Here is a 16,503-nt window from a genome sequence, read left to right on the forward strand (position 1 = left end):
ATTCCTTTACTTCCATTGAAGTTTTATGGGTTTGGATTTTCTATTTTGATCTAGGAAACATTTTGAGTGAATTTTTTTGGTGTGAGTTTTGAGGGGGTGGTAGTATTTTTTTCTTCTTCCTCTTCTCCTCCTTTGCATATGAAAATTAAATTATTCCAGACTCATTTGTGGAAAAAAAAAGATCTTTTCTAAAGTGGTTTAAATGATTCCTAAAGGGACCACCTTTACTTTATTAATTTCTGTTACTTTTATTGAAGACCAATTGACCATCTGTGTGTGGACCTGACCATATGTGTGTGGACCTATTCCTGAACTATTTTTCTAAAGTTTCTATTAGCATTATGTATTAGCATTATTTTTTAATTAAAATTGTTTATTATTATTATTATTTTAATTTTATGTGTATGTGTGTATTGCCTGCATGTAGGTAAGTGCACGCATGTCGTGCAATGCCTGCGGAGGACAGAAGAGGCTGTTGGGTCTCCTGGAACTGGAGTTACGGACAGTTGTTAACTGCCATGTGAGAGCTGGGATTCAAACCTTTGTCTTCTGCAAGAACAGTCAGTGTCCTTAACCACTGAGCCATCTCTCCAGCCCCAGCATTATTTTTTTAAAAAATAACATGCTTACATTGAAAAACTCTGTATAGGTTGGAGAATTTGGAAAGTGAGTGAATGCAAAATTCTTATTACAGCAATATTGATAAATTTCATAGCATTGTTGAAGTTTAGTAGTACAGTTTTGTCAGTAAAAAAAATACTCAAAAAATATAGTGGTCATATAGAATTGCAAATTTGCATTTTTTTTCTTCTGAAGAGAGGAAAATTTTAACACATTTTTCCAGAAATAACTTGAAGCAGGTTACATAAAAACATATATAATTGAAGTTTAAGGAGGAAAAATAGGAATAAGAAATCAAAGACCAAAGGATTTGCCAACATGGAGTCAACTTTGGTGAAATAATCAAAGTTTCCATTAGCTCTGTTCTACTCATCTATCTATCCAAACACCTATCATTTTCTTTTTTTAACAGAGCATAGGGTGGAGGTTTGTTTACAGAAAAGTGGGCACCCCCCCATTTATGGCTGCACAGGAAAGTCTACACTCAAATTTAGATCCTCTGACTTCCTGACAGCCACACAAAATGGCTACAGAGATGTCTCATGGTATTCTAGACTTATGTATCCTTAGCTCCTCCCCCACATGCAGCTAAGGTCCACTGATTGGGTGGAAGGGATAACTGACTCCCCCCGCAACTCCTTGATGAGCTTGGGAAGGAGATGTGACTACAGCTTGCTGTCATAGTGGTCAGAAGACACTTCCAGTTAACACCCCACCCCTTCTTCCAGCTCTTACATTCTTCCCACTAACCTCCTCTGCAAAAGTCTGTGAGCTCTGGAGCAGGTGACAGGTGTGGGATGATCTTCCTCCCATTGTGGCAAGGCACTGAATTTTTGGGTCTCTGAAATACAACTATATAGTTTTAGTTTGAGAAGTGCATCAGTTCAGTTATTAAAATAGCTTTCTCAAGCTGGGTGTGGTGATACCTGCCTTTAGTCCTAGCACTCAGGAGGCAGAGGCAGGTGGATCTCTGTGATATTGAGGCCAGCCTGGTCTACATAGTGAGTGCCAGACCAGCTGGGGCTACAGGGAGACCCTGTCTCATCAAAAAGACAGGAAAAAAAATAGCCTTTTCAACTTCACAAACTGATTTTTATCTCTAGAAGTTCATTTAGGTGCTTCGCATTTTCCATCAGGCACAGGTGAAGGTACACTGGGGCTATAGAAGAATAATAGAAAAATGATGGAAAACCTTTTGGTACCTGGGAAGAGGCCTGGGTGCCCAGGACCATGTGTGGAGTCAAGACCACAGTTGGCCCTCAGGGGAGGGGGGAAATCCATTCTAGAGAGTCAGTCCCCCCAAGACTAGAATCTGGAAATGACAGAGACCTCCTGTCCTCAGCATAAGCCCAACACAGAGGCAAAGCCATTTCCATACCCAACCTGGGATCTTGGGAGAAGGAGGAGGTTGTGAGAAATACAATCACTCAGAGAAGGCTGAAACTGCTGCCCAACATCAGGATCAGGAAGCCCTCCATCCTGCAATCTGCTGTACCTGTAGAATGTGGAACCCATGGCTCATGGTCGTGCACCAAAGCTCATGTGAGGGGACTGCAGCTCCAGTTCATGGGAAGGGATGGAAGCTCCAGGTTCCCCAGAGGTGACCACAATTTCAGCTCACTGGAGAGGACCATAGTTCCGTGTTAACAGGAGGGGACCCCAACTCTGATTCACAGGAGGGGACCACTCCAGCTCCTAGGGTAGGGCCACAGTTCTGACTCACAGGAGGGGCCAAGAGCTTCAGGCATATGAGAGACAACCACAGCTTCGGGTTCAAACGACAGGAACGTAGCCCCAGATTAAAGGAGATGATCATGGTTTCAGGCTTACTTGAGGGGTCACAATTTTAATTACACTGGTTCCTACTATTTTCCTGTCTCTGTTCCTCTGTTCACAGGATTATGCTTATGTTTAAGATAGAGCGTTCTGGCTTCTGTTGCAGCACATGGAGGCAGCAGTTACAGCTTGAATTTCTCACTAGGACGTCAGTATAGTAGAAACCACCTTTTGCTTTTGCTCAAGGAGACAGATGGATTGTGCCTGAGTAGTTTTTTGTCTTGTCTTTTCTTGTCTTGTCTTGTCTTGTCTTGTCTTGTCTTGTCTTGTCTTGTCTTGTCTTGTCTTCTTGTTTTCATGGTCAAGTTTCTGGTTGGCTTTTTTTTTTTGGTGTCTGTGGCCTTCACATTTTCTTCCCTGACTGGGGAAGCCAGTGATGAGACATCTTACAGGAATCTCGTTTAGCTGAGAGCCATCACCACCACCATCTTGGCCCTTCATTCGTTTTCTTTCTCATTTGCCAAGTCCTTTCTTGTCCGTGCCTGGCGATGCACCCTTGTCCTCTTTGGGATTAGTCACCTGGGTGATGATGTCCAGACAATCATGGGTGCCTGGCTCAGGGCCACCCAAAGGTCCAGCCCATGGCAAGGGAGGTATGCAGGGCAGGGCTGGGGCGAGGGGGCGGGGCACAGTGGGATGTTTGCAGCCGCCTACTGGATGTGCCTGCCACCCAGCCCCCGTGACCTGAGAGAGGTGGCTGAGTCCCACCCTGTGGTCAACACTTTTCAATCTCCGTTTGCTACTAGAGTATAGAAATGCAATTGATTTTTGTGTGTTGACATGGCACCCCATGTCCTTGTTACATTTACCTACTTTGTTGTTGTAGTTTTTCGGAAGACTCTTTCAGATTTTTCTACGTAAACAGCCCCATTGCCAGTGTGTACAGGTTTAGATAATCTTTTCCAAATATCCCTTTTAGTTAATTAGAAGATCCCGTTGAAAATGGCAAAAGAAGACATCATTGTTTTCGTTCCACTCTTAGTTGGAAAAAAAATTCAGTTTTATGTTACCGTGCTGCCTAGGTTTTTGGTGGATTTGTTTTATCAAATTGAGGAAGCTTTCCTCACTTTTTAGTTTGTGGAGAGTTTTTAAAATCATGAATGAGTGTTGAAATTTGCCAACTTTTTCTGCACCTTTTAAGATGATTGCTGATTTTTTTTCCTTTTTAGTCCATTAATATGGTAGATTATATTTATTGATTTTTTTGCACATTGAATCAATCTTGTATTTCTAGGATAAATGCAACTTGGTAATGAATTTTTTACAATGCAGCTGGATTTGACAAGAAAATTTTGTTAAGGATTCTTTTTTTTTATTTCTTATTTTTATTTTATGTGTATGAGTGTATTGCCTACATGTATATAAGTGCACCAGTGTCATGCAGTGCCCAAGGAGGTCACAGAGGGTGTTGGATCCCCTGGAACTGGAGTTTTAGGACAGTTCTTGTTAGCCGCCATGTGGGTGCTGGGAATTGAACACAGGTCCTCTGCAAGAGCAGACAGTCTTCTTAACTGTTGAGTCATCTCTCCAGCCCCTTGTTAAGGATTCTTGTGTCTCTATTCTTTTTAAATTATTTATTTATTTATTTATTTATTTTTATTTTATGTGTATGAGTGTTTTGCCTATATGTTTGTAAGTCCACGTGCGTTGAGCAAAGCCTGTGGAGGCCAGCAGAGGCTGTCAGATCCCCTGGAACTGAAGTTAAGGACAGTTGTTAGTCACCAGGTTGGTGCTGGGAACCAAACTCCACTCCTCTGCAAGAGCACCCAGTACTCTTAACCACTGGGCCATCTCTCCAGCCCAGTATATGAACATATATTTGTCTTTAGTTTGTTGACCTTTTAAATTTCTTTACTTATATTGATCAGGATAAAACTTGTCTCATAAAACCAGTTGAGAAATCACCTCTCTACTCTTGTGTAAAATTTATTTTATTCCTTTTTTAGATATTTAGTAGAATTCATCAGTAAAACATCTCGAACTACAAGTTATTTTTCAGAAGGGTTAGTCACAAGTTCAATTTCATTAGTGTAAATAGGGATATTTAAATTATTCTTTCTGAATGAGTTTATTCATGCTGGTATTTCAAGGAATACATTAATTTTTCTTAGCTAATATAGTGAACTTATTGGTTTACCATCATTAGCACCACAGAAGATTGAGCCCAGGACTCAAGCACACTTAGGCCAGCACTCTATCACTGAGCTTTAAACTTTGAGTTTAAAGTCATTCATTTTTTTTTCTCCTTTTAGAATGTATAGAATTGTTTATTCCCAATGCTGGTAATTACATCATCTATGTTTTCCTTGTTCAGTCTGGCTAGGATTTTCCCATTATATTTTCAAGAATTTACCCATTATGTTTTCAAAGACCATGGGTACCCCACAGTCACTTGCTGCCTACATTTCATTGCCAGTGTGGAGCTCCCTAATAGTCTCTGGTTGCTTATTATATTTTCAGCTTTTGATTTCATCAGTTTTTTTGCTGGCCATCCTTTTGTTGTTCTATGGAGTTCTAGCAAGTTCTTCCACTTACTTTGGGGTTAATTTACTTTTCTTTTTCACTAATTTCTTATGGCATAGATGTTGCTTTTTAGACATTTATTCTTTCCAATTTAAGACTATAAGATTGTGAATTTCTACTTTGTCATTGTCTTAGATGATCACTGCAATTTTGCTAGGTCCTCCTTTTATTTTTATTCTGTTCAAAATGTTTCCTGATTTGACTTGGAGCTTTTTATCTTGATTTGTTCTATTTGGAAGTATGTTGCTTGATTTCCAGATTTTGGAGTACTTCAAATGTTTCTATTACTGCCTTCTAATTAATTTCAAAGAGTATACTTTGGACGTGGATCCTTTACAATTTATGCTCTGACCCTATTATCATTTACACATACCTGAAAATGCTTATTTTGCTACTGTTGAAGTGTTTTTATAAATGACAGTTAGTTGAAGTGGGTGGGTAGTTTTGTGTGTCCTTTGGATTTTCTGCCCACATATTGTGATATGGTGCCTTCTTAACTATAGCTATGCCATGTTAAAGTTTACGCTGACTCTACTCTCTAAAATTATCAGACAATTGGCCCAGCATATGGGAACACACGTCAGCAGGACCCGGTTGTCTTGGGAACAGGTCATCATGTCCCGGAGTGCACTTGCTAACTGCAGATTTATGGCTTCTGTAGGTTATGCTTGGCTTGCTTCTGCAAAGTAGTAATTGTTGCCGAATAGAGTGGAAATTGTTAAGGGGGCTTTTCACCTGTAATCTTGGGAACTTAAACTTTTCACCCTGGTTATAGTTTCTCTGAATAAAACTTACCCTAGAGATGGCTTGGGGCTACACACTTGGGTTCTGACATACTTGTGTAGTTGCTGGCCAGCAAAGATTTTCATTTCACAAAACTTTGTCTAAGTACTCTTCTCTGGTGAAGCACCTTACAACAATATCTTAATTTCTGTGGAAAGAGCACTGAGGCTTACAGCTATAATTGGATTCACTTACTTGCCCCCCCAAGTCTTTGCTCTGTTATCATTGTCACACCCTCTTCTGAGGTGATTCCTGTACTCTTAGGACCTTCTTATCTGAAATCTATTGTCTAAGCTTCATGTAGACAATTCCCTTTCTTTTGCTGAGTTCTTGTGAAACATACTTTATTATTTTAATTTTTTCTTAAAATCTTTTTTTGAATTATTTTTATTATTCTTTTCCTTTTAATCTGTCCATGTCTTTAAAGTCCGTTTCTTGGGGCTAGAGAGATGATTCGGGTTAAGAGCACTGGCTACTCTTTCAGAGGACTCAGGTTTAGTTCCCAGCACCCACATGTGGCTAACAACCATCTGTAACTCCAGTTCCAAGGGATCTCACACCCTTTCTGGCCTCTGGGGGCATTGCATGTGTGGGTGCACTTACATACATGCAGGAAAAACACTCATACACATACAGTAAAAATAAAATAAATTTTAAAGTCCTCTTCCTTCTCCCCCCCACCCCTCCTCCTTCTCTGCCTCCTCCTCTTCTTCTTCTTAGTCTCCCTGCACCCTGAGCTGGCCTGGAACTCACTATGTAGGCTTGCTGTCATCAGAGCTCCACCTGCTTCTGCCTCCCATGTGCCACCATGCCTGGCTTAAAATCAGTTTTTTGTAGAGATCATTTAGTCTTGTTTTTTATCCAATATGTTTCTTTTAACAAGAATGTGTAAAGAACCATTCGCAGTCAGTGGTTATTGTGAATGCCTTTAAAGTTGCCATTCTGGTTATTGTTTTCCTTTTGTGTCATCTATGCCTCGTTTTGACTTCTCCCTTATTCATTTTTATTAATAAAATATTTTATCATTTCATTTTATCTATATTACTGGCTTATCAACTATAACTATTATTTTTATTATGCATATTATGCATAAAAACTTATTTATGGGGCTGGAGAGATGGCTCAGTGGTTAAGAACACTGACTGTTCTTGCAGAAGACCCATGTAGGTTCGAATTCCAGCACCCACATGTCAGCTAACAACTGTCTATAACTCAATTCCAGGGGATCTGGCAGCCTCTTCTGTCCTCCATTGGCATTGCACAATACAGCTGCACTTACTTATATGCAGGCATAACACTTGTACACATAAAATAAAAATAATAAATAAAATATTAAAAAATTTATTATTCTTGTGTGTGTGTATGATGTTTGTGTGTGAGTGAGTGTGTGTGCCACGGTGCACATGTGGAGGTCAGAGGACAACTTTGTGGAGTTGGTTCTCTCCTTCCACTGTTATGTGGGTTTTGGAGTTTGAGCTCAGGTTCCCAGGCTTGGCAAGTGCATTTAGTTTTTTCATTGCTGTGATAAAATACTGACCTCAACCAGCCTGGAGAGGAAAAAGTTTGTTGCATGTTACACTTCCAAGTGACAGTCCATCACTGAGGGAAGTCAGGGCAGGAAGTCAGGGTAGGATTCTGGAGGCAGGTGTTGAAGCAGACCACAAAGGAATGCTGCTACTGGCTTGCTTGATACTCCTCTTGTATAGCCCAGACCCACCTGCCTAGGGACGGCACCACATACAGTGGGCTGGGACCCCCTATATAATTAATAATTAAGAAAAAGCATACAGCATACCACAGGCCAGTCTGATGGAGACAGTGCCTCAACCGAGTGTCCTTTTTTCTAGGTGACTCTAATTTGTATTAAGTTGAGAGAACTAACTAGCATACCTATTGAGCTATCTCTTCAGCTATATGTATTATTACTTTTTGCCTGTATGTATATGTGCATTTGAGTGTGTATGTAGATGCATGCACTCATGTGTGAGAGGGAGACTGACAGAGAGCAGACCAGAGGTCAATATCAGGTGTCATCTTTGATCACTCTACATATTACCTTTGAGACAGGATCTCTCACTGGACTCAGCATTCACCATTGACTAGAGTTACTGGCCAGTGAACTCCAGGGATCTGCCTGTCTCTGCTTCCCCAGGATTACAGTTGCCCACAATCATGCTTGACATTTTTATGCGGGTGCCGAGGACCCAAGTTCACATCCTCATGGATATGCATATTGCATAGCAGACACTTTACCACCTGAGCGGCCTCTCGACTTCCAACATTAACTGCCAAGTCATCTCTCCAGCCCTGATCCCATTTTTTTCCTCAGTGACAATTCTAGGTTTAAGGTAACTAGTTATACTCTATTGAAATCATCTTATTTCACCTGACATGAGAACCTTACAACAGTAAATTTCCATTTTTCTTCCTCTTGTTTTGTGTAGCTGCGGCCATGCATCTTCTGTTTGTATCATGAACCCACACACTTTATTTTGTTCTTTCCTTAAGTAGGAAATATCCCTAGAGATATTATTAAGTAGGAGAGAAAATGCTTTTATTTTTGCCTAAAAATGTACTGTTTCCGGCAATCTTTATTTTGCTAATTGAAATTCCCATCTGTCATTTTATTTCCGTCTTAAAAGTTTCCTTTTCCTTTTCTGTCATTCTTGTGGCAAGGAATACTTAGGTTTTGTTTTTACTAGGAATGTCTTCCTTTAATCTTTATTTTTCTTCTTTCTCATAGTCTTGTTATATTTGTGATGTTGGAGAACATATGTTTAAAAAGGCATAGCATTAAGTTAGGCATTGAAGCACATGCCTTCATTTCCAGCATTTGGGAGGTTGAGGCAAAAGGATCATGAGTTTGAGGTTAGCTTGGACTGCATAGTGAGACCCTAGCTCAAAAAACCAAAACTAAAACTAAAACTAAAAATGTATAATAGAATGCTCACTTTGGCAGCGCATAAAATGAAGTTGGAACAGAAAGGATGACATACTTAGAAATAGTGAGAATAGTAAACTTTGTGTTATGCTGGGCGTCTTTCTCAACCACTCTCCACAGCTAGACTGGCTGGCCAGCTCCAGGGACCCTTCCCTCTTTGTCCTTCTCTGTAGCAACCTTTCCTTTCATCTTTGACTTTCTCCCTAATTTTCTTGTTGCTTTCCATCTCTGCGTTTCTGCTCTTTTCTTTCCCTCTGTCCCCTCACTATGGTCCCCTGAATGGTGCTGCAATTACAAGCAAGCACCACACACCGGCTTCATGTGGGTGTTGGAAATCGATCTCAGATTCTCATACTTGTGTGGTAAACACTTTCCCAACTGAACCATTGCCCGCCTCCTTTCATACAATGGATCTAGAAACGAGACTCTTAATGTTACCTTACCCTAGGGAGAGTAGTGCCTAAAGGGTGCATGGCAGGCCTTTTCTCTTTAGCTTTTAAACTTTTTATTTGAAAATTATTTCAACTTAGAAAAGTTGCAAAGTTAAGTGCATATTACCAATAATACCACACTATAGTTTTCTGGGTTTACCTGCCATGTGTATGGAGTGGACAGGTGAAGACTGATGACCAGACAACTCTGTGGGGAGGAGGACGGCAGTTATTTGAGAGCAAGCAGATTGCTAGGCTGACTCTTGGGGAGCAGAGAAACAGCAGCAAGCAAAAGAAGTCAGACATGTTTTGTAGGTAGTTAGGTGGTTGGGTAACTTCCATGACATAGGCTGGGCAGTTTAGTTCAGGATTGGTTGGTCTCCCAACAAGCAGAGGGACTTGCTGGAGGCTAAGTTTCAAACCTGTAAGTTTCAGAATGTTGGAAACTGTGCCACCACTTTAGGAGCCTGCCAGGAACCCAACACAGTGAACTTTCTAGTCCATTTGCTCATCGTTCTCTCTTGTTTTGTATATGACATTTAAAAATATTTTTTATTATTTTTATTTTTATGTGTATGAGCATATTGCTTGCATATGTGTAAGTGCACCCACATTGTGCAATGCCCACGGAGGTCAGAAGAGGGTGTCACATCCCCTGGAACTGGAGTTACATATGGGTGTTAGCCACGATGTGTGCTGGGAATCAAACCTGGGTCCTGTGCAAGAACAACCAGTGCTCTTAACTGCTAAGCCATCTCTCCAGCCCTGCTATATGACATTTTAAATCATGTTGCTTCCTCTATGAGCTCGGACAATGTCCCCAAGCTTTCCCCCATATCTTCTTCTATTAGTTTTATAGTTTCAGGTCTTAAAGTTGAATCTTTAATTCATTTTGAATTGACTTTTGTGTGTTGAATGAAACGAAGATGTGATTTAATTCTGTACGGGATTAACTAGTTTTTCCAGCACAGTTTATTGAAGAGACTTTCCCTTTCATCATTGTCTGCTCTTGGCATCTTTGTTAAAAATCAATTGGCTATACTCCGTTCCAAAGGCCAAAAATGTCAAAAGTATTTGAGAGCTTTTATCTAATCTTTAAAAGATTTTAGGGTTACCTCTTCAGAGGGGGGAATGTTAGAGTAGCCAAAAGCCCCATTAAAAAAATAAAAGAAGAAAGTACATGAAGTTATCGGAAAAAAGGGATGGGGAGATATGGGAGGAGTTGTAGGGGAGGGAGTGGGTATGGATTTGATCAAAACACCTTATATGCATGTATGAAACTCTCAAAAAATGATTTTAAAAAATAAGTTGGCTGTAAATGTGTTGATGGCTTCTAGGCTCTCAAATCTGTTTTACTGGTCTGCATGTCTTTGTCTCCTCATACTGTGCTGTTTAGATTATAGTTGTTCTGCAGTAGCTTTTGAAATCAGGTAGTGTAGTGTTTATTTAACACGACTTTGAATATTTGGTGTTTTGCAGTTGCATTTGCATTTAAAATTTTCTTCTGTTTCTGTGAAAATGTTGCTGAAATTTTGATAAGAATTGCATAAAATTCAGAGATTGCTTTGTATTGCATGGGCATTTCTGACAGCACTCACATGTCTAGTTTTTGAACACAAAATATTTTTCACTTATTTGTGTCTTCTTTAACTTTTCTCATCAATGTTTTATATATTTCATTTTTCTATTATTATTATTATTATTATTATTATTATTATTATTATTATTATTGTCTTTTTTTTGAGACAGGTTCTCCCAGTAGCCCCAGGCCTGGAACTCACTATATAGACCAGGCTGGCCTTGAACTCACAGAAATCCACCTGCCTCTGCCTCCCAAGTGCTGGGATTAAAGGCATGTGCCACCATGCCCGGCTCAATGTTTTATACATTTTAATGTACAGATCTTTTATCTTCTTAAGTAATTTTTCCCAAGTATTTTTTCTATTGTTAATTTGTGTTTTCTTTATTTCCCTTTTGTATAGTTTATTTTCCAGCATATAGAAGCACCAATAATTTTTATGTTGATATTTTATTATACAACTGTATTGAATTTATCTAATTTTGGTGGAATCTTTAGTTTTCGATAGATAAGATTGCATCATCTGCAGAGACAACTTGACTTCTCTTTCCAGTGTGGATCCTTTCATTTCCTTCCCTTCTCTAATTGCTTCTAGCAGATGTTGAATGGATGTGGTGAGAGTAGGCATCCTTTCTTGTTTTCACACTGAGTAAGTTGCCAGCTATGGGCTTCTTCCATATGGCCTTTAATAGCTAAGGTGCATTCCTCCTCTGCTGTTTGTTGAATGGTGTTTTTTTTATCATATGAAGATTTTACTCTTGTTCAATGTATTTTTCTAATCTACTGAAGGAATAATATGGTTTTCATTTTTCATTCTGTTGATATGGTGTTTCACATTTATTGATTTGTATATGTTTAACTCTCTTGGGTTCAAGGATAAATCATGCTTGATTGTGGTGAAGGAGCATTTTAATGTACTGTTGAATTTGGTTTGTCAATAATTTGCTGAGATTTTTAGAATCTGTGTCGATGGGGTAGTTTATAATTTTATTTTCTTGTCTGACTGTTGCCAGGACAGTGCTGGTGTTGAAGCAGCAGCTTGGCTGTTTCCCCCTCCCATTTGTTGGTAGGATTTTAGAAGGATTGGGATTCCCTCTTTTATGAATGTTTGTAGACCTCAGCCATAAAGACATCATGTCCTTGACTTTGGATGGGACACTTTTTGTTGTTAGCTCATCTTCTTTACCCATTACAAATTTGCTTAGATTTTGTGCTTCATTAGTGAGTTAGTCTTGATAAGTTGTACATGTCTAGCAATTTATCCATTTCTTCTAAATTATTGAAAAATGTTGGCCTGATATGTTTACACATTTTTAATGAGCATATATGAAATAATGGGTTTCCTATGACAGCTTCACACATGCAGATTCCATGCTTTACTCATTTTTACTTGTCACCTTCTTTGTTCCATGTTCACCCTGGTTACTGTCCTACCATCCCTGATCATCGTTCTGTCACCCCGATACTGTCCTATCATCCCTGATCATCCCTCTGTCACCCTGTTACTATCCACCATCCCTGATCATCCCTCTGTCACCCTGTTGCTATCCACCATCCTTGATCATCCCTCTGTCAGCCTGTTACTATCCACTATCCCTGATCATCCCTCTGTCACCCTGTTACTATCCACCATCCCTGATCATCCCTCTGTCAGCCTGTTACTATCCACTATCCATGATCATCCCTCTGTCACCCTGTTGCTATCCACCATCCCTGATTTGATCATCCCTCTGTCACCCTGTTGCTATCCACCATCCCTGATCATCCCTCTGTCAGCCTGTTACTATCCACTATCCCTGATCATCCCTCTGTCACCCTGTTACTATCCACCATCCCTGATCATCCCTCTGTCACCCTGTTACTGTCCTACTCTTAGATGTTTGGAAAATAAAAGGAAAGATAGAAGAGTACGAGACAAGAAACCAGAACCAGACCTGCAACAGGCAAGGAATAGATCTTCCTTTATTCAAAGAAGATATAGTGAGAGGTAGAGGCTGCCTGCAGGAACCAGGCATCTACAACTAGACAAAGGGGGGGAGGTGCAAAAGTTGTGAGACACAGCTGCACTTTGTGGGGAGTTGAATTAGTGCCTGAGTTTGGTGTCCTTGAGGGTCTCTTTTCTCAGACAGGCAGGTGAGTTATCTATAGTACTAAAGGAGATGGGCTCCACATACAGTCTCTCTCAGTCCAGGGAGTGACCAGTATATAAGGCTTGAGCAAGGCCAGACTGCCAATTTAGGGCCAGTTAGACAGTGTAAGGGATTTTATGGCTTTCCCTAATGAGGCTTGTGGCTCTTCTGCATTTCACATATTCTATCACCTACCATCCCTGATCATTACTCTGTCACCCTTTTACTGTCTACCATCCCTGATTATCCCTCTGTCACCCTGTTACTATCTACCATCGCTGATCATCATCCTCTGTCATGTCTTACATATGTTTAAAATCCAGGTCTTCCATGTCAGAGAGAACACACATTTGTCTTTTTGAGTTTGGCTTATTTTACTTTGTGTGATCATCTTCATTATATCTATTTTCCGGCAAAAGACACATTTTTTAAATGAAAATGTTAAATAAAACTCACTGTGCACCACAGTGAGTTTTCTTTGTCTATTCATCTGTTGATGCACTTCTTAGTTGATTCTGTATCTTGGCTGTGTGCCACAACACTTTTAATCTAATCTGCCACCTGTATTCCAATTTTACTAATTGACCAATCAATTCCAGTAACTAATCTAATGATATTCTTTAGTGTTGTTTCCTATCTTTTGTCCCAGATGTAAGCTCTGGTCAGGAACTGAAATTAGGTTTAATACCACCTCTAATTTCAATCTTCAATGCTCTCTCTCTCTCTCTCTCTCTCTCTCTCTCTCTCTCTCTCTCCTTTGTCTTTTTGAGGCAGGGTCTTCTTGTAGCCCCATCTGGCCTGGTACTCACTGTGTAGACCAGGCTGGCCTCTAACTCACAAAGATCTGCTTACCTCTGCCTCCCAAGTGCTGGGATAAAAGGCGTGTGCCACCATGCCTGGCTTTTCCCATTCTCTTGTAAAAATGACTTTAACATGTTAAAAAAAAAATGTACCCTCCAACTGTTCAATAGCACCACAGATTAATCTTGACAGTTCTGTGTTCTATGTAAATGAACCACATACCATGGGCATCCTGAGTGTGGTCTGGCTTTTGGCTGGTAAGCTCCGTCAGCTGTGTTCTGAGCTGTGGTTCACATGACTTCCTTATTCTTTCATAAGATCACCACAGTATTTATCCATTTTGCCTTTGATGGGCATTTGGATGATCTCCTGCCCAGGGCTATTATGATTTGTGGTACTAAGTAGATTTGAGAACATATCTGCTGTAGATATTTGTGTAGATGACACAGGACAGCTGTACACGCAGCCTTACTAGATTCTGACAGTTTCCTAGTGTGGTTATTCCAATTTAAACTCCACTACAAGGACGTGAACCATCAGATTGCTTCCTAGACCTGCCAGGACGTGATACCACTTTATCAGTCTAATTTTAGCTAAACTAATGTATGTACGGCAATATCTCAACATTATTCTAATTAACATTTTATAAAGATGAGGCCATTAAACATCTTTTCATATTGTTGACCATTAGATAGCTTTAGATATCCTTTTATTTAGTCCTATTCAAATTTTCCCCTATTTTAAAAGTAGTTTTTCAATGTTCCATTTTTGTTTGTAGGCTATATTCTGGCTCTGGGTTTTTTTTTGAGGGGGTTTGCATGTCTGTAATACAACACGTTTGTGGACTTCTCGGCCCCCTTTTTCCCGAGACTGGGTCTTGGTGCGTACAGGTCTGCTGGTTAGTTTTTGTCAACCTGGCACAAACTATAGTCATCTCAGAAGAGGGAACCGCAATTAAGGAATTTCCTCCATCAGATTGGCCTGTGGGCATGTCTGCAGGGTATTTTCTTGATTGCAAATTGATGTATGAGGGCCCAGCCCACTGTGGGCAGTGCCACCTCTGGGTGGTGCCATCCTGTGGACCTGGGCTGTATAGGAAAAGTAGCTGAGAAAAGCCTGAGGGAGCAAACCAGCAAACAGCACTGCTCTGTGGTCACTGCTTCAGGTCCTGCCTCCAGTTCCTGCCTTGACTTCCGTGGATGATGGACTGTAAGATGAAGTAAACCCTTTCCTCCCCAGCTGGGTTTTGATCAGTGTTCTATTATAAATGGAAAACAAACTAGAACAACAGAAAAGCCTTGCAATCTTACTATTCAGTCTTCCTGGTGCTGGGATTAAAGATGTGTGCACTCATCCATCCCATCTCTCTTTTACTGGTATATTTTGATTAACAGAAGATCTTTATACATCACATTAAGACCAAATAGATATATTCCTTTCTTTTAAAATGCTTTCAAAACTATTTTTTTATTATTTAGTTACTTATTTATTTTTACGTGCATGAGTGTTTTGCTTACATGTACCGTGTGAGTGCAATGCCTTCAGAGACCAGAAGAGGGTGTTGGATCCCCTGCAATTAGAGTTAAGGGTGTTTGCTAGTCGCCATGTGTGTGTGCTGGGAACCAATCCTGCCTTCTCCGCAAGAGCAGCCAGTGCTCTTAACCACCGAGCCAGCTCTTCAGCCACTGATGCTTTGCACATAGTTACAGTTTGATTGAAGTACAAGAGTAGTTTTCTAACTTATGTATTGTAATTCTGCCCTTCTCTTCTTACTATAAAAGCTATTTTTGTTTTATTTTGAGCTGAAATGAACAGTGTAAAAGATTAAGAGGAAACCCTGGACAGTAAGGTGAATGTGCCAGCAGAAAACATCCCAACAGAAGTGACATTTGAAAAGTCAAAATGGAATGAAGGGATGTCTGGGTCTCAGCTGTGGATATGGGAACTCTGTGTGCCCACTCAGCTTTGCTGTGAACTGAAGACTATCTAAAAAAGAAAATGTTTTAAAAATGTCATGAACCTAGATCTTAAAGAATTAGCACCACAGGGAAAATGGTTCTAAATGTTATAAAAGACAGCAAGTCTGCTTCAAGAAATTTGCTCTAAACTGTGGAAAGAAAATACACAGCACACAACACTGACCAGACAAAGCAGATGCATGAGACTCCATAGGAGATTGATCACTGATGTCTCAATAGAAATTCAAGTAGTCAACCTAGTGTCATTTAAAGAATACCCCCCCCCATTTTAGAATCATTCCATATTCCCTTCTCCTTTATCCTTGCTAGTTAGTTCTGGGAAGGTTTCTTTGGAGGGAGGTCACTTCTTTCAGATCTCTTCACGGTTAACCATGCTATCTGTAAACAAAGACAGCTCTATTTTTTCCTCCACAGTCAGTTTGCATTGTTTTTATTTTTTCTCATTATCATTACATTTGCTATGACTTCCCGTATAATGTTGAAAAAGAGAGTTGAGAGGATGCACGTAGCTTCTTACTGTTAAACATGATGTTAGTGGTAGGATGTTCTAGATACTTTTTATAACTTCTGTTAATTTACTGAGACTTGTTAACTTCATACGTAAGTATGAAATTCTGGCAAACATTTTTTTCTGTGGATGTATGATCATGTGATTTTTTTTTTTTTTTTCTGTTTGAGACAGGATCTCAGTTTATAGCCCTGGCTGACCTGGAACTCGATATACAGACCAGGCTGGTCTCGAACTCAAAGAAATCCACCTTCCCCTGCCTGCTAAGTGCTCGGATTAAAGGTGTGCACCAGCATACCCATGCCCAGCCTTACTCTCATTTTTCTACTGGTTTTGAAGCATAGTGTGTCTTTCATCTTAGCTCCTGGTGGT

The sequence above is a fragment of the Nannospalax galili genome, unplaced genomic scaffold, assembly GCF_000622305.1.
Source record: "Nannospalax galili isolate Female #2095 unplaced genomic scaffold, S.galili_v1.0 scaffold14, whole genome shotgun sequence".
Classification (NCBI taxonomy): domain Eukaryota; kingdom Metazoa; phylum Chordata; class Mammalia; order Rodentia; family Spalacidae; genus Nannospalax; species Nannospalax galili.